Here is a 22,098-nt window from a genome sequence, read left to right on the forward strand (position 1 = left end):
ATGCGTTTTGCTAGTAAGTTCAATTTATGGTAAATAAAACCGTGGAACACAGTTGCACTTTTGAGCTGTACAACTCGTTAGCGAGGACACATCCAACATTAAGGGATAGAGCAACTCTGCCCTACATACCATTAAGAAATGTGAATATGTATATGGTCCGAAAAGGTCGAGTTATAAAACGCTTATTGCCAGCGCATGTACGAGCATAATTTGCTCTTCGTTTTCCCTCGGCGTACATTTCGTCGTTTCGTCTATTTTTCTCCCATTCGCCTTATCAGCCCTCGGGATAGATTTACCATCTCGCGCCATGTTTGTGCCTTCCGGGGGGCACAAACACACCGAGTGCAACCGTCGTTCGTTGACTATCTCTTCGAAGGTTAATACGCTTCGTGATCGATAAATCAGGAGGATGGTGGTACGAAAGGGCGTAGCGAAATGGGAACGCTAAGTGTCTCCGGTCGGTCGGCCATCGTTATTTGACGTTTTGCCAAATCCCAGCGCAACATTGCCGGGTCCGGGCGGTCGATGGTCCCCTTGAACTTGTCCGGCGTGCGGGGAACGGGCTCAATGTCATAAAAACATCGAGTGTGTACTTCCGATGAAAGTACATGATCGAAGCGTGGGGCTGGTCGAAAATGCGTACTCTGATGAAGGAAACCACTGGTCGTCCTTTTTTCGGTTTATTTGTCGTCTTTTTTTATGAGCGTGCGTATGGCTCTAAAAGTAGTGTCCAGAGCCGGTGCGAGCTGGAACGATAAATATCATCTTGAAGCCGTACGCGCGGCCATTGTGCGCTGGAATGGTCCGGCAATCAGCGATATGTGTACACAGGGCCTAGTGTGCTGTAGTATAAGCGGTCGTAAAATTACACTCCAGCCCATCATCATGGTGCCTACGTCCTAGCGTTTCTGGTGGACCGTACGCGAGAGCGTGAGCAATCTGCCCTGGGTTTGTAGATAATTTTTGTAGATATCTACGAGGAGGGCAAATGTTGTTTAAAAAATATTTAAAATGTAAAGCAGTATTTCGATATAAATGAACTTTAAAGTTGTTAGAATAATGTCCGACTTAAAAAAAAGAGTTGTTTAACAGAACTTAAACAAAGAACATATTATTGTACTACGTTTCATTACATTTGAACTATAGTTGAACTGTTTTCATGCCACAATCATTCATAATAAAATGGTTTCCACATAACACTCTAATTGGATTGCTGCAGGGTACGTCCTGGCAAGGCACACAAACAAGCAAAAAAGCTGATACCTAATAATATTTGATGTCGCTCGTGCAAAAACCGCCCCAAGGCATGCGATGCTAATTGAAACGATTTGCACTTAAGATCTCCAATTTATTGCACATGTCGTCGTACGACCACAGACGACATATCGGATCGGCGGGAGGGCAGCAGTGAGGTGCCGTTGGCTGGCGATGCTGTAACGAAATATGCAATCATTGGATTTCGCTCACATTTCATCCCACTTGATCGCTTCATCTGCAGCTTCTTTTCCGCTCGCAAATCCGTTTACGGTAAATTTTATTTTAACCATATGTCGACCACCGTTTCGGATTTCGTACGACGAGTCCCCGGCGGGCGGCAGGTTACTGGAGTACCGGTAGGCGGAATGTAATTAAATGCAAATAGTTTCGATCCGGTGCAACCACATACGCCACTGGGTGGCTGGGTGGCACAGCTCCCTTACTGTGAGTGTGTCTAATGTGTGTCCTACGTTTGTGGCCGCCACTGATTCAGTGCTACTCCCCGCAGAAGAATCAACTCTCTCGTACGAATGAACTTGTTCATGTGGTGCCTAGTCAATCTCTTTTTCCAATGAATGGAAAGAGTCACATAATGACAGATTGTGTGTGTGTTTTTTTTTGCTATTCGGTGTATGAAATTTTAATTACCATCCTTCAAAACTGTACGCTCCGTAGAGACTGTGGATTCGGAGTTACGTGTCTAAATCAGACGTTCGTTTCTCCAGAGCGACTGCTACCCGTACTTCCAGGATTCCATTTTGTTATCCACATAATCCCGTTTCCCAGTAAGCTTATGGTATTATCCCATCACACTGGGGATACCGCTCTTGTAGACCGGTGGTACTGGGGTTGGTCGACTGCAGCCTTCTTCGTGTGCGAGAGAGATCTTCTAATGTCATTACGATTCCGTTTACTTTCCACAGATAAATCTGTCGCCACTTAACTGCCATTTCCCCCGAACCCATGGACGATCGATCGGTGGCGAATAATAATAATTGACAGCTTGCATCAAGACGGGCGTGTGAAGGACCTGGCAAGCGAAGACAAACTCTCACCAGAGATAACGAAAGGTACGTACGTGGGCAAGAAGATCCTGCATGGCGCTCCACGCGCAATCCCTTCTAGGTTTGTATCCTTTGCCTGATTGAATTATTACGTCCTACTTCGCTCGTGATGGCAAGGATAGTATACTGCGCGAATCTGGAGATAAAACACCATCCTTCCCCTAAAACACACAGACACACGCTCAACGGCAAAAAAACCCCGAAAATGTGCGCCCCGAAGTAGTTGACTAATGGTACAGCTCTTGAGGCGTTCATAATTAATTCAATACCTTTTTGGAGGAAAACTTTTCCGGCCAACTTTCGTCTGCTTTTGTGCTTTCGCTCTCAAGCACATCCCTTTTTTTTTTGGCTTCGGTGGGCAACCGTCTGATAATGATTACAGGAAGGCACAGGAAGGAACCTAGAGAATGATTCAAGGATGAGTGAGTGTGTGTGTGAGTGTTATTTCATTTTACCACTAACTAATCTTGTCGTACACGCAGTTTTTGCTTCTACATTGACCGTAACACCGTGGGTCCTCTCGCACTATAAACGTGCCCCGGGAGTGGAAGAATGGAGCCCCTGTTACGGTCTGGTTGCTGCAGCAATGGTTCAATGGACGAACGTTTAATACCATCATACGGAAGAGTGAATATGTGCTGTGTGGAGCTCCTTGACGTAGCAGCTATCTTCCCACACCAGCGCTCCTGTCTGGTCCTGCTGGCCGCTGTGAGAAAGTTAATAGGTAACTTTTCCCATCAATTGTTCCAACCAGCGGGGTTGGAATAGGCTTGGCGGAGATCTCCTGCTTGTGGACGCGTGCTTATCTGGAGTCCTTGTGTTTTTGCTTTTCTTTTGCTCCAGCTCATCCTTGTACTCTCTCATCCTCGGGTGTTGAAGTTGAGGTAAAGCTTTCATCAATTTTGCACACCACTCGTGCAGGATGAGGATCTATTTTTATTTTTTCCTACGCGCGTAAAACTAGCGCTGCGATGGGCAGATGGGCGTAGGAATCGGGAGTACCGCTCCCGTGACAGAATCAGAACCGCACGATGATGATGGAAGACTTTTCGGCGCATGATGTTGAAGCATCACGCAATGGAACACCCGAACGGAGGGGTGCTGAGCACTCCGTGTCGCCCCCCAACTTTTCCGCAAACTTCTTATAAGACCTTCTCTCTTGTGCGATTCATCTAGAAAGATGAGACGCATTGTGACTTTTGTTTGGGGTCGTGTGGTTTTTATTTCTTCACCGATAGAAGCAAAAAAAAAGCAGGTGCCTCCTGGAGCTAGGATTTTCCAGACCACCTACGGTGGCTGGTGCATTATCATCATTTCATCCATAGCTAAGACAGCGGCCATCGCTTGGTGTTTTGGGCAGAAGTTGAGCTGAAAAGGTAGCAGACGATGACGGTCCGCTGTAGCACGGATGAAATCGCGCGCCACCAGGTCTGGTAGAAGTTCAATTTCCGCTTCACCGTTTTGCAAGTGTTAGGATGCTGAGGTGGGGGGGGGAGGGGGGGGGTGTTCGTTGCTTCCGCTCCTATTTTCCTTGTCTCCTTTCTACCTTCCCCGAGGCTTTCCTTCGGCTTGCTTCCGTTTGATCTATCTCATCTCCGAATCATCCAATCAGTGTGCTTGGTTTGGCATGTGTATGTACTAGCCTGACCCTGATGAGGTTTTCCGTTGTCGTTTGTGGTGTGTGTGTGCGGGATCGTAGCTTTTTTTTTTGTTCGGTCCTCACCCGCTCTCATTTGACGCGGACTCGGGTTGGCTCTTTCGTGCCATGATGATGATGACGATGATGGGGACGGGAAATTAATAGTCTTGATTGAACGACGAAAATGATATTTTCGCTGATGAGAGGAAGCGATGCCAACGCTCGTGTGTCCCCGCGCGTGTCCTGGACTCTTCGTCGGACGATCGTTTCGTCCTTTTTTTGTGGTTTAACGTTTGCTCGGATCCTTTGCTGCAACCGGCACTGGCAGTTGTTTTTATCCTCCAAAACTGTGCGATTTATGCTGTACCATCATCATTTGGGTGGTGGTGTTGTTGGGGTAGGTTTGGGAGACGGTTATTTCGTTTGGATAGTTGGTGTTGCCTTTTTTCCCCCGTACAGCGGAATCTAATTTGCCTTTGGGGCTCGCCAAGTGTCGGGTGATAGAGATGACAAATTGTTTTATCGTGAACAAGATCCGATTAGAAGCGATCTTTGAATGTGCGCGCGTTGAGATGTGTCGCTCTCGGTGGGAATAGCAAAGCATTAGTCGTCTACATGAAGTTCGATTGTATTTTTATCCCCCTCAGGGAAGCAGCTGTTGGTGTTGGTTTGGTTATTTATCCGTCAAGTGTTTTCTAGTTGTATTCGTTCGATATCTATCGAAATGGTTGCTTGAGTTTCTCGAATTTTTTGCAATATTTCAGTCAAATAAATAATGCTCCCATTGATCAATCCCAAGGTTCCCCTGCTTTAAGGAGCAGGTATAGGTTGTTGGTGTTGTAATTGTAACAGTTTGATCCAAAAGTTGTTTACAAAAGAAGGAGTTCATTCGTTCGAAATATCAGAGTAGCTGTACATCCTTTTCATTGGTTCCTTCCGGTATGACCCAGGCCCGTCAAAAACGGATGATTCGAACGGAATTTCGAACTCCCCTTATCGGAGTTCGAGAACCTCTAAAATCTTGATGTCTCCAAGACCCCACCATCACATTAGAGGCGTTGTTTAAGGTTCCTCATCGCCCGTTGGCTAATGAAAGAGGCCTGTTGACTAGTAGAAGTGGCCTCAAATACTGAAGTGACAGAACCTGTATCAAATCCCACCCGTGCCGTCCCTTCGCACACAGGATGGACTCTCACAAGTCAAAAGAGCAAGAAATTGCTTGCGAAGACGTCTCGGGGCCTGGACATCATTTGGGTGGTAATATCAAAGAAGATCTTTGATTTATTGCAAAAAACATTTTTTACCGAGCAACCATAAGTTGACCAAAAACACTGTGATAAACCGTGCTTCATTACGTCTGATCATGCATTTCATCAGACCCGCACATAACTTTCAGATCAGTTTACAACAGGTACCATCCGACAGATTGCCGACCCCTGCTATGTAGAAACGAAACAAACTAGCAATACAAACCCCACAGGATTGTGGCTTTCTCTGTAAGTCACCCGAATGAAGATACACCTCATCACCATCCTGACCCGAGAGAACAGTGCTTCTGTCAGATCACCGCGGGCGATGCGTTAGTGCAGATTAAAGAAAGTTTTCTCGTTATAGTTTCTAATTAGCGACAGAATCAACTATGCTCGCCGTTTGCATAGTTCGCTGCGTGGTTTCTTAGCGTCCGGTGTAGTGTCAGTGTCTTTTGTCGTAAAGCTCTCTGTGCTCCCCTTACAAATGCTAGTTTCATTTGACAGCTACACAACTTTTCCTCTCGCTTCCGACATCCTTTCGCGCGAAAAGCTTGCAATCCGGTTCGTGTGAGACCGATCTTCAGAAACCGAACAACCCGAAGACGCGCTGAGATATGGTGGTCAAGGGAAAAAGTTTGTGTGTGCGGCATTTTCTGTTTTCCTCTTCCAAGGAATTATCGCCGTTCCAGATGATTTCTGGTGAAAAGTGTTCTGGTGTAAGTAATGTTGGTTTCGTTGGAGGCTGGCGTGCGTATCGAATCATCGTGATATCTTACGTTTTCCCGGTGCTTGCCTTTCGGAGTACTAGGCAACTGAGAACTAGAACTCGTTGTATTGTTGCGGTGTAGTGCACATTTTATGTTTCCGGTTCATTTGATCCGTCTATGTGTGGGCATGGTGAGTATCTGGTTTAATTACTACTTCAACAGCGTTCTTTCGCCCGGAAATGGTGCAAACGCGTGCCGGGTAGTCGTAAACAAGTCAATAAATGACAACAACTGCAGAAGATATATACGTTCCCTCCTCCCTCGTGCAAGGCCTCTTGTCTATGGAATTCCAAAAATGTCTCCCCAAACTTGTCATCGTCAGCTCTTTCTTCACCAGGCGTGTGATAGCTCTTTTTTTCCACATCACGCGCCCGCTAGTGGCGTACTCCGTTCGTTTGCTTTTTTGAATGGATGGAACAATATCCACCAAAACGCTGTACTGCGGTGGCGTATGCTGCTTGTTCTCATTCTGGCCATTAGTAGCCGGCGTTGGACGTGTGTGTCTTTGGTGGCGCAATAGTGCGTTAAGATGTTTTGAGATGAAGAACAACATCCACCGATGTTGCCGCCGCCATCGGCAAGCGACATGAGAACTGTCAGCCTCTGTCTTGTTTACCTCCGTTCTTTCGTTCTGCATCTCTGCTGTCGCGTAGTGTTTGCGGCCCATTTGTTTGTTATTGTTTTCTTTCTGAGTTTTTGTCGCATGCTTTCTTCATCGTCGCTTCGAATTGTGTTTTTCCCTTTAATTCAAAGCGTCGCGCCGCTTTTTATGCATTTTGGTGTTTTTTTTTCATGTCGCTATCAAAAAACCAATGTGACTGAGTAGGCACCTGAGACTGACGAGGCGCGTCGTGTCCCCAATGATGCTGCGTATCTCGAATGTGTTTATTTTTCTTACGCTTCTTTCACAGACACACACACACACGTATTAGAGTGCAAATTAATTGTGTCGCCGCAGACGAAAATACCGAGCGGTCGAAGGGCATTAAAGCGGGGGTCCCATGAGCTCAAGATCTCGTACGATAATAATAATAGCAATGGTAGTTGTAGTAGTGTGGCAACCGAACGGAACGAACAGCAGATCCATTTAATCTAGCAAATGGTGATAGCAAATTGGCTGGCGCCATTAGCGATGGGTGGGCCGGACGAAGAAAGCAGCAGCTGAATGAAGTACGTCTGTCTTGTGTCTTGCGGTGTGTGACACAATGATGCTGATTCCCGTTCGTGACGACTTTCGGTGCGTAACAAATCAAGCGCCGCCGTTCTGTGCGAATTCCGATGGTGTTGATGATAACATTCACCATCGTTGACAGCTTCGGATGAGTTGTTGACGGGAAGCGCCACAAAACGATGGGAGGGAGGACCACTTTGACGGACGTGTTTGTAATAATTTCAATAAATTTAACCTCTCGCACTGGAGAACTCGATGCGGGGTTTGGTCAATATTGAACGCTGTGTGGTGTGGAATTGCAATCGGATGCAATTAGATTGTTTCTCGGGAAATGTCGCTTATTGTGATAATGATGATCGTTCCAGGTAGTTCTGTGAAAAGGTTAAATCAGTGTGCATTTGCGTCTATTTTCATAATTAGATGCTGAAAGCTGAGTACATTATTGAGCGATGGAACGGGAACTCTAGTTAGGTAGTGGAGGATTGAATTTGTAATTTTCTCGCACGATTCTAGCTAATTCTAATAAGCCCTCAAACAGCCTAGACAAAGCCAATTTTACAATGCGCATTAAAAAATACTCCAACTACTCTACTATCTGCACAACATTTTCAAAATGCATGTTCGAAGAATTTATTTGCCACTGTTCAAAGTTGGGTTGGGTTTCGGCCGAATTTTGCCATGCTGTTTCCCGATAGCAATTTTCCAGTGCGTAGATTAATTTGTTGGCCACGGTTGCCGTGGAAAATAATCACGTCTGATTACCACCATGTTGGGATTAATACAGTTCGCTAAGTGAATGGTGAATGACGGCTTTTTTTTGTTCTTTACTGTTTTGTTGTTTCATTTGCTATACCACGTCCAGCTTCCAAGGTCCTAGCTAGCATCCTGTGCTCACAGGAAAGCAATATAAGTGCTGTGTGATTCATATTTAAGTATTTTCATCAGGATTTCCACTGCTGCTGCTTCGAAAGTCGCGCACATCACGCTAATGAGCTTGCCGTCCGAAACTAATCAAATATTCCTGCACTCTACCTCTGGCCTCGGTGTACTCTTCGCACGCTCTGATGTGATGTCCCCATAATTATCACTCACCCGGTCCACTCGCACTCTCTCGGTACTTTGTCTGTTGATGGTTTCGGGTTTTTTTTTTCTTCGGATATAGACGATGAGATAGCGGACTGAATTGATACGGAGGTGATATACTTTTTTGAGGCTCCGAGCGGCTCCAACTCCGAGACAGGCATTAGCGACCGAACGACCGATGTTAATTCCCCCACCGGCCTGGGGCGTTATTATTTCGATCCATTTGAATTTTTTTCCGTGTTCCTTCTGAGCCCGATTTTCAATTTGAAGCTGAATATGAATAACCTCTCAACTGTGGTGGTGTTTTAAGTGGAAAAATAATTTGCGATGCAAAGTGATCGATGCGATTGAATTATACACGGGGTGACGACGAGCATCTCATAATTTATGCATGGTCTTTGTTTTAACATCATCTTTCAGAATTTTCGGGGAGAGTTTTGGAGCGGGGACTGACGGAATTGAATTATAATTATGCATTTGCGCCGATACGAACCAATGAATAGGTGAGAGTGATTGAAGTCAAAACTATTCCTAAAATATTCAATGTTATCTATTACCAAAAAAAAAAACCCAACCTCAGTTTAGTTCATTGGCGTAGGAACGAATTCATTGGTTGGATTGGAAAAAGAGTATCAGGTCTCAGTGTTGTTGAGAAGAATTCGAACTGTAGCTCGGAATGTACGCCGTTCGCCCGAAGCATGTCCATAACGAAAACAATTTTGTAAGTACTCTGGAAGAGATTCTTTGAGCAAATACTTCCTCTCTGACTCCCTGTCACCAACATCCCCTAGCCCCGGTAATCTGGTTTGGAAATAAATTCTGGAATTCTACAAGCAATTCGTGTTCGAGTTCCGCTAAAAGCCGACGATCACATCCCGCGCAACTACAGCCGGCGTTATTCCGAATCTTATGCCGGAGGATTTTCAAACGCGACGAGTAACGAGAAGCGGCAACAGCAGAACACCCTGAGTGAGCACCGAAGGGAAATATTCTCGAGAATTCCGTGCTCCACGGCACAGAATCTCGGTGTGGCGCCTTTCAGCATCGGCGCTCTCGAGCTGCGTGTGATCCATCGTCTCGACATAAATCTTATCGCGAAAAAGTAATTTTACCAAGGCCGGGTGGGCTTCCTGCGCCAGCTAGCTCTCCACCGGCGCCGCCACTGCCCAACTCATCGGTTACTATGCCTGTGGAATGTGTCCATTGTCCCCGGGAGGAGGGGTTAGCGTGTGTTTTTTTTTCATTCCGTTTCGGCCGCCGACCGTTAGAGCCCCCTTGAGACAGCGGTGTCTCCAGCAAATCCGTGCCAACCACCAACCTATTGGTGGTTCGTGCGTTTGGAAGCGGGATTTCTGAGAGGCTCCGGTTGGCGTTTTACAGCTGTGCCCAGGCCCGGGACCAAGGTCCGCCTGTGGCACGTGGGTGTCTATTTGTGGGTTTCGGGTTTGTGTTCTTAATTTTTCATTATTCTCCCGTTTCTTCGTGCACGCGGGGGTTTCTCCTCGGTTCCACCACCGGTGGGGTTTGGATGGCCAGAAGTAATGTGACCACAGGGCAAACCCAACGGGGGATGACAATTTTTCCCTTTTTGTGAGCGCGGGATCGTTCCAAGGTTTCATTTTTATGAGTCTTTCCTGCTGCCCGTTCGTGAGCCCACCGATATCATCGGCCGGGAAATTGTTCCAGTGCCTTATGGTTTTCTTTTTCGCTTCCACCACCGACTATGCTCTAAATTGTTCTAGAGCTTGTACGTATTTGGCAGGGTTTGGTAATAAAATCATAAAAAATGAAGAAGTAAACAACTTTTCCGTACCTCAAGTCGCGTTTTTTCCTTGTCTTGTGTCGGCTTGCCGATAGTTACTGAGCGCCCGTCCGGTTAGCCACTCGAATGACACTTCTTCAAAGTTCCTGCGCAACATAAAACTTGCTCATAAGAATGGAGCATAAATTCCCCGTCCGGCAACGGCAACCAAGGGTTTGCCAGGAGGAAGCAAATTCAAAGGGTCTGCAATAGCTTAGCTTAAGCATTGTTGGTGTTTTGTTCTGCTGGGTATCCTCTCACAAAGGGAAGAAGCTATGGTGGCTGGCGCCACCAACTAACACCACCTAGTGTGAGACCCGACCTGACTCCGCATGGGCACGTACACACCAAGAAGGGGTTCTGTAAAAGTATCCTTCTCCATATACCACCGAACCGACCCGCAGCAGCAGCAGCAACAGCATGGAAGGGTTTTGTTGGTGGTGATATTTTTGTCGGGTCGAGAACAATGATGAAAATGATATAAAGCGAGCACGAAAAGATGGTTCCCTTTGAAACTGTTATGGATGAAAATATGATACAGCAAACAAAACCAACATCGGTTCGGCTCTTCCGATTCAGGCACAACGACACGACGCCGGTGGTGTGGGAAGGCTAGAACATGACTTGCACTCATTATGAGTTCGTTTGTTTTGTTTTCTGTCGCAGATGGGGCCAATGCCGCCGCCGACGGGTTGAAAGGTGAGTTCGGTGTGTCGTCGTCGTCGTGTTCGGGCGAGGTGCATGGTTCATTCTTTTATCACTCTTTTTTTCACCCTCTTTCTCGAAGGTGGTGTGTATTTTACTTCTGCCGCCATTTGCTTCACCACCTCATCGACATCGACTCCCAACAAAAAAACTGTGCAGCATATTTTCGGTACCGGGCTACGATTCTTTTGTATTATTAATTGTCTCAAATTGCATTGTTGTTTTATGCCGTGTCCGGCCCCGGATTATGTGTCTGGAGCAGCAGCGTACGTGTGATCAGGCTGGTTTCGTTGCTGGTCGAAACCAGCTTCCCCACGCTTTTATCAGCTTTCCACCCCAACAACATGCGGCAACATCCAACTTTTCTGGCGGGTCGGGACACGGTGCATAGCATGGGGGTGAAGGATGCAGGCCGTATGACAAGCTTTTAAAATTGATGGAGTCGTAAGCGTGAAGGAGGAAGGTGTGTGAATGGGAACCGGATTTTAATTTGTTTGCGTAGGTGGACATGTTGCATGTGTTCACGAAATTGCATCGTACATTGTAATTTGTTAAATTTGGGGGTTTTTGGACGAGCCAGGGAAAAACAACTGATTCTAGGTTTTTTTTTGTGTTTGTTGGGAGATGCACACCAAAGAATAATAATATAGTTTTTTTTATTATCGGTGAGAAGGGATGCAGCTTTTCTGAGATCAATTAATTTTGGATTTTGGTCTGGATGGGACTTGATCCCGGACCCTTTAGCAATAAGATCGGCGACGCTATTGTCTTAGTCACTGGACTGCGTCATGATGTCAATATTGTTACTATCTAAAATACCTTGGAAATTGAGTAAAAAATTGGAAAGAAAGCATATCTGGGAATCTGTCTAAAAATCTCGGCGCGAATCCTATTATGTATTAGTTTGATTGGAATCGGTTAAAAAACATTAGTGTTCTAACTTACGTCATCGTGGGCTTCATTAATCTTATATCATGCGCATTACCTTGCTTTATGGTATATCTTTCAAGTCTGAGTAGCTAGATATAACTCTTTTTTGATTGTTCTTTTTCTGTTATATTGTAAATCCACCTAGAAGCGTCAGTCTCCAACACAATAATTCTAAATAGATTATTTAGTTTCCGACACATTGATTACCACTATTTGTTACGATGCGATAAACCCTTTACGACACGCTAGGGTTAAAATTTATCATCCCTTCACCTTCAAACCGAATTAGTACTGCTGCTGCTGCTCATCCTCTGCATCTCCTCACATTCCATTTCAAAGGAGCACGCGCGTGGGCCGCGCGAACGGTTTGATTAGCTCTGCGCATCGGGAAATGCACTCCTCCCGCCGGTCATCCAGGTGGATTACCTCGGGTAATCCCACCCCGACGACCCTTGATCCGGGCGAAGACCAGCACACAGAAGACTCGTGCCCGTGCCATCCGGACGACGCACAAACTGCCAATAAAACTAAGAAAAGCCGTACCGCCAACGGACGCTTGGAGTAAGGAAAATAAACTCGAATGCGCACCACACATCAGCGAGGCGTGCAAGATAAATGTGAGCATCGCGTTGGGGATGGTGGGCGATAAAGATTTTTGGGGGAAAGGAAAACACCCCAAAAACATGAGTGGCAATCATCAGCATAATATACAAATTTTTCGTGCTCCGTTCCTGAGACCGACGGACGGAACGTAAAAACAAAAGAGGAACAGCAAGATGTCGACAGAGTCTCACACAACCGGAGCTCAACCGGACGGTGGTTACAACCCGACGCACGAAGTGTTTCTTGTTTTAGTGCTCTCTTTTTCGTTACTGTCCCGGATGGGTCGGAAGAAGATGTGAGCTGTGAGAATGCAGCGGGAGCAACAGAATTCTTGCATCTTGTTGTCGTTGCTCCCCAAAAAACGCATCATTTCCGTCCGTTCGGCACACAGCATAATCCTCTGTCTCGCGTCGTGTTGCTTCTTCTTGATTGCACGATGATTGAAGACGATTATATGGTCTACACCACCCTATCGTCTGCTCCGGTGCGTTCCCGCTGCGTTCAAGCTTCACCTGGACCTCTTTCAACCTTCGGGGTTCCTTACTTTGTGACGTTATTCAAAATCGATTGGTGGTAATTTATGTGTCGTACTGTTTGGTTCCTTAGCTTTTGTTGCACAACCACACGTTCTTCTGGGCTCAGATCTCGCGTGAGAATGTGGAAGGAAGCGAACCAAGTAAACGATTCAGTAATGGAATGAAGCGACCGACCGCGAGACGGATCTCATTTCCTTTTTCCGCACTCAAGCCTCATGCTGTGTGTGTGTGTTCGTTGGTCGCGTAGGTGTAAATTGAAATTGTGGGAGATATATTTATGAGTGTAGAACACTCTGTACTTACACTCCTGGGGCAAAGGTAAAAAAGGGAATCTCGAACGGGAGATGGGAAAGACAGAAAAAAAACACATCTTCGGCAACAAATCATACAAACCAGTAGGGGGGACGATTTGCACCGGTTGTTCCCAATCAACAACCGGAGTGCGACAACCAACCTTTGGATTGAAATGCTCAATATTACATACCCTTTGGGCGTTGTGGATAAGTAAAAGGACATTGCCGAGACTCACTGGGCGCAAGAGCATAAGGGCTGAATGCTAAAGCGTTGAGAACGGTTTATGTTAAAGCAGTACAATTTATGATACTTGCCCTTCCATCTTTCTCTCCCTCTCTCTCTCTCTCTCTCTCTCTCTCTCTCTTTCGATTGAGGCGGCAAAAAAGACCAAAGATGACAATTAATTTTCCATCGATTGTACGTATGTCGGGGGTCGGTCTTTTGGTGCGCTGCTGAGCTAGAATGTTGCAAACGATCCCAGAGTGCACAGCGCACAAATCTTCATTTGACTGTGACTGTGTTGAGATCGAAATTAAGCAATACATTCATTACCGTGAACTTGCAACGCAAGAACGTTGGTCAAGAAATTAAAATGTACACCGCGGGGCTCACTGACAAGTAATGAAAAACAGCCAGCAACCAGATGCAGATTACAATTTGTTTTCATTTGCTGTAACATTTTTATGCCCCTGTGTATATTTGCTCGAGACCTTGTACTTTATATTGTTTAATTTAAAGAAACAACCGTTTGTCGGTATCCTTCCCAAAAGGACTAGCTTTTAAGAGGATTGCTTCATTTCATACTGAGTTTAGACAGCAAAGAAAAGCAGAAAGGGGAAAAAACAAATTTAAAAATAAATTATCACCCTTTGGCGGTCTCTGCACTTTCGGACCGGACCGATGGTTGACGATTAATTTAAATTGATCGTGGTCGTGTCGTATCTGCGTTTGTGTGTGGTTTTGATGTTGTTGTTATTGTCTGGTTAGGTTTCGTTTCATCTGTCACATAATTGAAATATCGTTTTGAAAGCGCCACTGGACGAAGTCGGCAGGGTTGGGGTATATTTTAGGGCCGCCAAGTCATGGATATTGATGCCATCCTCAAAACTCGGAAACACGGTTGGGTGAGTAATCGGAATAAAAATAAAACTCAGAAGCTGGGTTTGACGAAATTTTGAATGGATTCGTTCGTGGGGGCTGCTGACGTATTTGGGACAGTCGATTGAGATGCAATTTATGTTCGCACCTGATCTGCGCGAGATTTATGCTTCCATTAGTTGGGGAAGCCGGTTGGCCAAACGGGCTTCGATTGCACATCTTTGATGATGATCGTTGTGGTTTTTGGTTTTGGTGTGGCTATCTATCCTGATGGTGGGCTTGATGAACTATCAAATATAATTTATTTGCAAATTGAAACTTTATTTGAACTTTGCAAGTTGAACTGTAACTTAAAATGAATCAAATCTAGGGAGTAGATTTGGCGGTCTGGTGGCCGAGACGATAACGGTGCCGGTCTTCACACGACAGGACCGGGATTCAAATCCTTTCTTGACTGCCACCCCGTACGTAGGGCTGACCTCCTGCTACGGGTAAAATTAAGTCACAGAAAGCAAGACATGGAACAGGTACTTGCACTAAACTCTCGCGCTAGCAATCAATGCTAATTATTGTTCAATTAAATTAAAAATGTATTTGAATTAAATATTTTACTTAAAACACCCATCAATGTGCAAACGATACATCCAATTCGCACGTAGTGCCACAACCAAACCAAGTTATTTGTTGTCCATTTTTTTGTCTGAATGAATTTCCGTGGCAACTGTCAAAGGTGGAGAAGTGCCTCTTGTCCCATGCACTGGATTACGTGTAATACACATCTGACGCGTATGTCTACTGGAGCGTATCATTAAAATGCAATTTACCCCCAAAAAGTTCCAGCGAAAGACACGTGCCACGTGCGTGCTTGTTTCCCGCCTGTACCACCGAATGCGAGTAGAACGAGGAAGGGATCGCCATTGCAATTGCATCGTTGTGTCCTGCCAAACAATTGGTGTTACCACATGGCCAACAAAAGAAGCACGACCTTATGCACTTGTGCTGCAAATATGTTTCGCGAGAATGTTACTCCCGCACTCGCACGCACACAGTATGTAACCACCCCCCTGTCTTCGGTAGTCGGTGAATTATTACCGTATTTTTTTTAGGGTTCTGCTGTATGCACAACGTTCTCACACACACACACCGCGACACACAATTTGGCACCGAAAGTTTGGGCATCGATCGTACGAAGGGTGAAGTGTGTAAAATTGAGCATCACAGATATGCACCATCATTTGTGACTCCATTCGGGTAGCGCTCAGCCGGATTATGATAAATATTAATTAATTTTACCGTCAACCCGCACGATCACGGACGCGTTGAATATTTCTTTTCCCCGGTAGATGGCCCTTTTCCCCGATCGGTTACTCTTTCCTTAATCCCAACATTTTCGGACGACATGACGCCGACGCCGGGCCGCGGGGTGGTAAAAATCATTATCAATGACACGACGAAACCATTCCAGCCGGCAGGAGATCCAACGAAACTGCCGGACCGATGTTCAGGATGAATGTGAAGAATGCTGCTACTGCTGCTGCTGCTGTGCGGGTTCTGGGTGATGCACTTGTTTTTGCATCAGTGCGTCCTTTTGCACCGGGATCTCATTTGTCAAATGATTGGAAAGTTCTGTAAGAGGAGGAGCTGGCGAGCGTTGGAGATATGGTTGGAAAGCGAAAACAATATCGTAACTTAATTAAGAATCAATTCATGGCGTACAGCGCCGTGGATGGGTGGATGGACGCAGGAGTAGTAGTGTCGTGCGATGAAGAAGCATAATTAATTTTAAAACTCATTTTTACTGTACACTTTATTGCTGGACGTTCTGGGAAGGATGGTGCTCGAATGTGGTGAAACAAATTATTATTTTCCTTTATATGAGCGCTGCCCCTGTGGGTTTGATGCGTTCCTTTAAAAGCAACCCGAAACTATATGGCCATCGTGCGATGCTGAATGCGACTGACTCTTGCCTTTTAATCGCAATATCTAGACTGACGATAACTAGGGATGAAAAGCATTATCCTGCTGTGCATGCTAAGTGCATTAAGACAATGTTTAAGAAAAAAGTAAATCAAATCAACAACATCACAAGACAATGGAAATGGAAAATGCATGCTCTTTGTGTAACGCTGCTGCCTGCCAGGGTGGCCATTTTCAATTTATGCTTCCGGATGTGCAAAATTATGCAGTCTGGTCGTGAGCAATGAGAAATTAAATTATTGCCATCATTTGCGATTTACGTCGTCATTTGTCAATTGGTCCTGATGCAATCAACTGGATTGTACGGGAGGGACGGGGAGACGTGAGTAAGTGCGTTGAGGTGCTTCTTAATAGCTTCATTCTTAGAGCTGTACACAGGGCAATAGACTCGACTTTAATGTACTTTGACGATGGATTAACGTATGAAACTGATCTTTATTTGTTTACCAGTTAAACTATTCCTTTGGACACTGTTTTTAAAGATACATTTCTTCAATTGTTGCCATTTTTATTCAATCCTCACAGGCATCAAGATATTTCCAGTACGCCACTCGCTTGTAGCTCCACCACACACGATGACGTGCGGGTTGCCGTCCTTTAGGCGCCACTCGGTTCAAATCAGTGAATCGTTTTATTCTCTCATATCAAACCCAAAAGTCCGCGAACGAAGATACGGTCTCCAAAAGGGCGTACGCATACATACAGGACACCTCTAACAAACTTCCACGCATCCAAACGTCACTCACGGTGTACTTTTGTATGTCGTTAAAACTTTATCCAACAAAACGTGGCTCGGGCAAAGATAAACAATTTCCTCGTGGTTTTTGGGTGTGTTGAAATGGTAAAATTGAAAGCGAACCAACGACGCGGCTTTCGCGGTGAAGCAAACTCACACTTACCTGGTCCATTTGCTTTGCTGGCGTTGCGTTGTTTTCGGAACCGTAATTTCACGTGAATGCCAACCATATCTTTCACATTTTGGTACATCCCTGGTTGGCTGCTGCTTCGGCAAGTTGGAAGGTGCCACGCGCGAGAAATCTTTAATTACGTGCCCGCCTGCCTACCTGGCCGGTGATGTTGGCAGGAGGATATCTTATTAAAACTTTTCCTCTGAGCGTGTGTTTCTACCCGCTAGGGCTGGTTTGAGATTTTCAAGGGTATGTTTTTTTTTTTGCCCTGTTTTGTTTCGTGGGTTTTGTACTGCTAGCGGGACCACCCAACAAAGGAGAGAGACACACAGAAAGGTGGAAGGCTATGAATGAAGATCTTGCGTAGGTTGTAGGTTGTGTTTGTTTCCATTTCTTAACGATGCATGCAGCAGGTTTCTGTTCTGGGTGTTGTGTCTCTTTCCCGCTCCGTGCGTTTCATTTGTCCTTTTTCCATCAGTGCCACCGTGTACCAAGGGCACGGATAATGTACTCCTTTTTCTCCAGGTGCGCGGCAACAACATCCCAATCTAAAGCTACCGAGGCGTGTAATGATGGGGGCGCACCGGCTAAGCCACGGTTCTGGAGGGTTTAATTAAAATTAAAGCCGTTAGCCGGGGTCGTGCGATTCGTGCTTCCTAATCTCGGCTGTGTTCCAGACATCGTGTGGTTCGGTGTGCGGATGCTTGATGCGCCATGTCACACAAATGGTCTTGTCCACGGGTTTTGTTTGCCTAATTTCAGGCGCCGGTTGTTTTTTGTTTTGTTCGTGGTGCCGCCATTTCTGAATCCCATTTATTCAAGCAGCAATGAGGATGTTTTTCTTGACATCGTTGAGGTGAGGGGCGGTTAGATTTCCATCACGCTTTGGATTAAGGTGCTGGATTGGTATCGTGCAAAATGTACCAATAAAATCTCCCCGTAGGCGATATCGCTTCAACCAGTGTTTTGGGAAGTAGCGTGCCTCTTAGAAATGATATCGTCCATAGCCAATGTGATAAGCACATTTCGGTCTGACAAAAACACACCCACCCACCCACTTCACACTGACTCCTGACGTTGATTTTGAGAGTTCACAAGAAACTGTCGGAAGTCGGAGGTAGGAGCCAACCAGCCGTGTTGTGATCAAGGTTAATTTATGGCCGTTAAGGAAAAAGGAAGACACCAATCTACGGTGTGTTCTCCTTGCGGGCGGATCGCCTTGGGGATCATTAACGAAACCAAGATAACGACACCAACCTTAACACGACGCCAGCCGTGTTTTTCCGTGCTTTAATCTTGATGAGACCCTATGGTGGAAAAGCGCATCAAGTCTACGCAGTCGGGAGGAGAGTTGTGTGAGGTCCACCGGAGGGAAAAGCAATTCATTAGAATAATTAACACTTTTGACCGACCGGTGTTGTAGGGCTAGAGAAGCAACGACAGCGACGGAGCGGTGGGCTATATACTCCTCCGACACCCCGAGGGGGGGTTGAACCGTCGGATGAAGCCTTTCTGCGAATCAATGAAATGATTGAGAAATTAAAATTAATTGCCGAATTGAACCATCATCATCAGGGAAGGACCAGGACCCAGCACCAAGTGGGCCGTGTTATCGTTTTTTCACGCTTCGAGAGAATCGATGTTTACAGTTATCGTTTTGGTAAAACATTGATGTTAAAGCAATCCATAATGAGGTCGTCGGTTCGCTGCGAATGATGACGGGAAGCAGCTTTAGATCTGCTGTTCGGCGAATTTTGTTCGTATTTTGAAGACTTTGGAAGCTGATTGAAGGATTGAAGAATGCTGATCCCGGTTTGTTTTCCGAAGACAACGCAATAGCCCTTGCGGCTATGAATTATGCATGAACCATCCCGATTGAACTCCGGTGCCGGGGCTTTCCCTGTACCTGAGAAAAGTTTTCCCCCGGTGCGGTAGAAAATTAATTCTGCAAATCTGCATGAGCAAAATTTATGCGATGTGATTTTTTGGACTGCTGTTGCTGCTGCTCCAAGGTGGAGGGAAAATCCGTCCAAAGGTAAGCCGAGATGAGATGCACATTAATGCAGGGGCACGGTTCCGTCTCGAGCGCGCTGTAAGGGAGGTTTTACTTTTTCGTTTCGAATTTGTAAATTGTTTTGTCAAAATGTGCTACAAGCATAAATGGCGAAGACTTAATTCTACAGAGCCGTACATAACATGCGCCAAACGCCATGGAGGACAGCGGCTGCAGGCACACGAGATTATGTTTATTTTTACGATACTCGATCACACGGTTGTTCACCGGGCGTCGATTATGATGATCGTATAACGAGTGTGTGCCTGCATGTGGTTGTGTTGCCTGTAATAAAACGCTCTCCTTTCTTGAGGTTTTGAGCCTTCTTGTCTTACACGTGGTACTTTCTCAGCAGGACGAAAGTAGGTGGAACGAAAGCGGGAAGGTTCGTGGTTGGAAAAATTAGTACAGCAACAGCATATTTATGATGCAGAGCCGGTACCGTATCGGTGGCGTGGCCATAAGGCAACCGTATTAAACCCCCACCACCTCCCGCCGACGTGAAAATTCCGGTTAGGGACGGATCTCTCGGCAGCCTTTTTTTTACGATGCTCCAAAAGGAGAACGGGAAAAATGGCTCCAGCCAACCCATTCGCGGGGGGAGAGTTCGCGGGTAAAGTGAAAAGCTTCCATTCGTTTTATCGCCCATTGAGCACTGCGTCCCTTTTTTTTGTTGAGACCTTTCAAATTGAACGAGCTTTTTTGTTCCTAGAAGTTCGCCGCTGTTGGTGATGAAGAAAAACCGAAGGACACTTCGAGCAAAGTGGATCGAAAAAGGGGGCTGGCATTAAGAACAGGCAACACAGTAGTGTGTATTATTATTGGGGGAAAGCGAATTTGAGGGAGAAAAAAAATCTATCACCCAAAACGGTGATGGCCGCGAAGGGATGTCCGTGTTGGTGTCAGTTTTATCTTCCACTCGAGGAAAAAGCGTCACGCTTTACGCGCATGTTTCAGGGAAATAAAATTTCCGTCCCCAATCGGCCGTTGGATCGGGTCAGATAAGCGTTACGTAATTAAGATTTATAAAGTGTCGGCTACTTTATGCCGCGTGGCCTGAACCCCTTTTTGTTGAGTGCCAGCCCGTGTGCCCTTTTGAAGCCCGGTCCCAGCCCAGCCGAGGAAAATAATAATAAAAATTAAGCATCTTCGTTTGAAGAAAAGTTGACGAAAAAAAAGGGTTTGCGTTTGGTACATCCAATATTGGCAGGGCACCTTTTTTTCGGTTATTTGCTATTAAAAGTAATGAAATAAAATCATTACATTTGAACATTTTGATTTTTCGAAAGAGAAAGAAAACCTGCGTTCATTAATTTTTATTTATCTTTCATTACCTTATTAACCAGACATGCAGCATTGGTTGCCATTCATTAATAGGAAGCGTAAGGGGAAAAATGTTTCTCAAAAGAAAAAAAATCATTTTACGGACCATTTGATACACTTCAATCGAATGGGCTTACCACCGCCAATGCAATGCTGGCGTTTGCATTTTCTCTTTTACGGGCTAATTCCACGCGTCAGCGTTGTTTCTTTCGATTTTGGAAGGGAGTTTGCTGAGCTTAGGTGGTAGCGATTGCGCATTATATTGGTGGTTCGATGGGGCTGTTTTCGACAACCCTTGTAGCCGTGATCGTCTAGTGGTTAGGACCCTACGTTGTGGCCGTAGTAACCCAGGTTCGAATCCTGGTCACGGCAGTGCTTGTGTGAAGAATCACGCATTGAAAAGCACTGTCACGGAGGGGGATTTTTTTTTCTTTTAGTGGTTTTTTATGTTTTAGGGGCATTGCGTTGGCCGAGGCGATAACGGCGCCGGTCTTCACATGGCAGGTTCAGGAAATCAGGGCTATCAGGGCTGACTACTTGGCACGGGTAAAATCAAGTCACAGAAAGTCAGAAATGGCAGACCGAGGTTCCTTTTGAGGTTGTAGTGTTTAAGAAAGAAGAAGGAAAAAAATGTTTGGTGTATTGTCTCGTAAGTGTAGATGACGCGAATTATTTGAAGAGACTCAATTTTTGAAACTGAACCTACGGCAGAAGTCTCCTAAACCACTATCATCCACTACATCGTTTGGCGTTTCTGGCGGACATATCAAAACCATGAATCATATTTATTACTCGTATTACGGAATATGATTAGTTCAACAAGAAATATTCGATGAGACTGAAATTTTGGGCTTAGTTTTCTGCAGAAGTCTTTTAAACTGCCCTACGATCGAGCGCTCTCGACCGACAAGCCCGGCCTTACTGGTGGACATATCAACATCATCACTACATCACTTGTGTATCTAGAGGAAGAGGACACGATTCCATGTTGACGGCCTAAAAAGTCTTCAGGGACTAAGTCTCTTCTGACGACGCCTGAGAATGGACATCTCTAGCCTACCGGAGCAAGTCTCATTCTCTGTCCAACAGTAAAGTCATTTCGTAACAATTCACAGAGATCGTTAAGGCCAGTAATGTAGTTACATTAATTTACATAATGCTATTTAAATAAATTTGAGTATTGCAGGACTTTCGAATATTCAATAGGCAGACGACTCACTTTAAAGCAGATAAAGCAGGACTATTGGACTTCAAATTGCACTATGTTTATCCTTTAACATTGTTTTATCCATAGTGTAGTTGAATAGTTCAAGTGAAAAACAGCCATAAACTTAACGTATAAAATCCATTTTCCCTCTTTAAAACTTGTTCCTGTGTACACGTCGGAGGCGGTTAAGATATGGTTTGTCCCACCGGTCAACGCAAGTTAAAAGTACTCTTAAACGGTGTACCACTTAATAGGATTATGTTATACTTTTCACAGCATCCTGTGTGTGTGCGCGTGCAAGTTGAGACGATAAATACAACTGCAAGGCATACAAAAAAGAAACCCGAAGGACATCCCTTTTTCTTGTTTGTGGTGGTCTCATTGTCTTGCTTTCTTCTTTAATTGTTCGTGTCGTTTTGATGTTGCAACCCG

At 45.4% G+C, this 22,098-nt stretch overlaps 1 protein-coding gene and 1 non-coding gene across 2 annotated transcripts in view; both read left to right on the plus strand.

The window, feature by feature from the left end:
- LOC118509501 (bifunctional heparan sulfate N-deacetylase/N-sulfotransferase) overlaps positions 1-22,098 on the plus strand; it is a 179,340-nt gene that overhangs the window by 33,647 nt on the left and 123,595 nt on the right. The window contains exon 2 of the mRNA XM_036050159.1: positions 2,181-2,327. The gene's annotated coding sequence lies outside the window, so the exon portion shown is untranslated. The remainder of the gene's footprint in view (positions 1-2,180; positions 2,328-22,098) is intronic.
- On the plus strand, positions 20,760-20,831 carry Trnah-gug. Its single transcript has one exon. It is a non-coding gene; the product is annotated as a tRNA-His (tRNA).

The sequence above is a fragment of the Anopheles stephensi genome, chromosome 3 (assembly GCF_013141755.1).
Source record: "Anopheles stephensi strain Indian chromosome 3, UCI_ANSTEP_V1.0, whole genome shotgun sequence".
In the NCBI taxonomy this organism is placed as follows: Eukaryota; Metazoa; Arthropoda; class Insecta; order Diptera; family Culicidae; genus Anopheles; species Anopheles stephensi.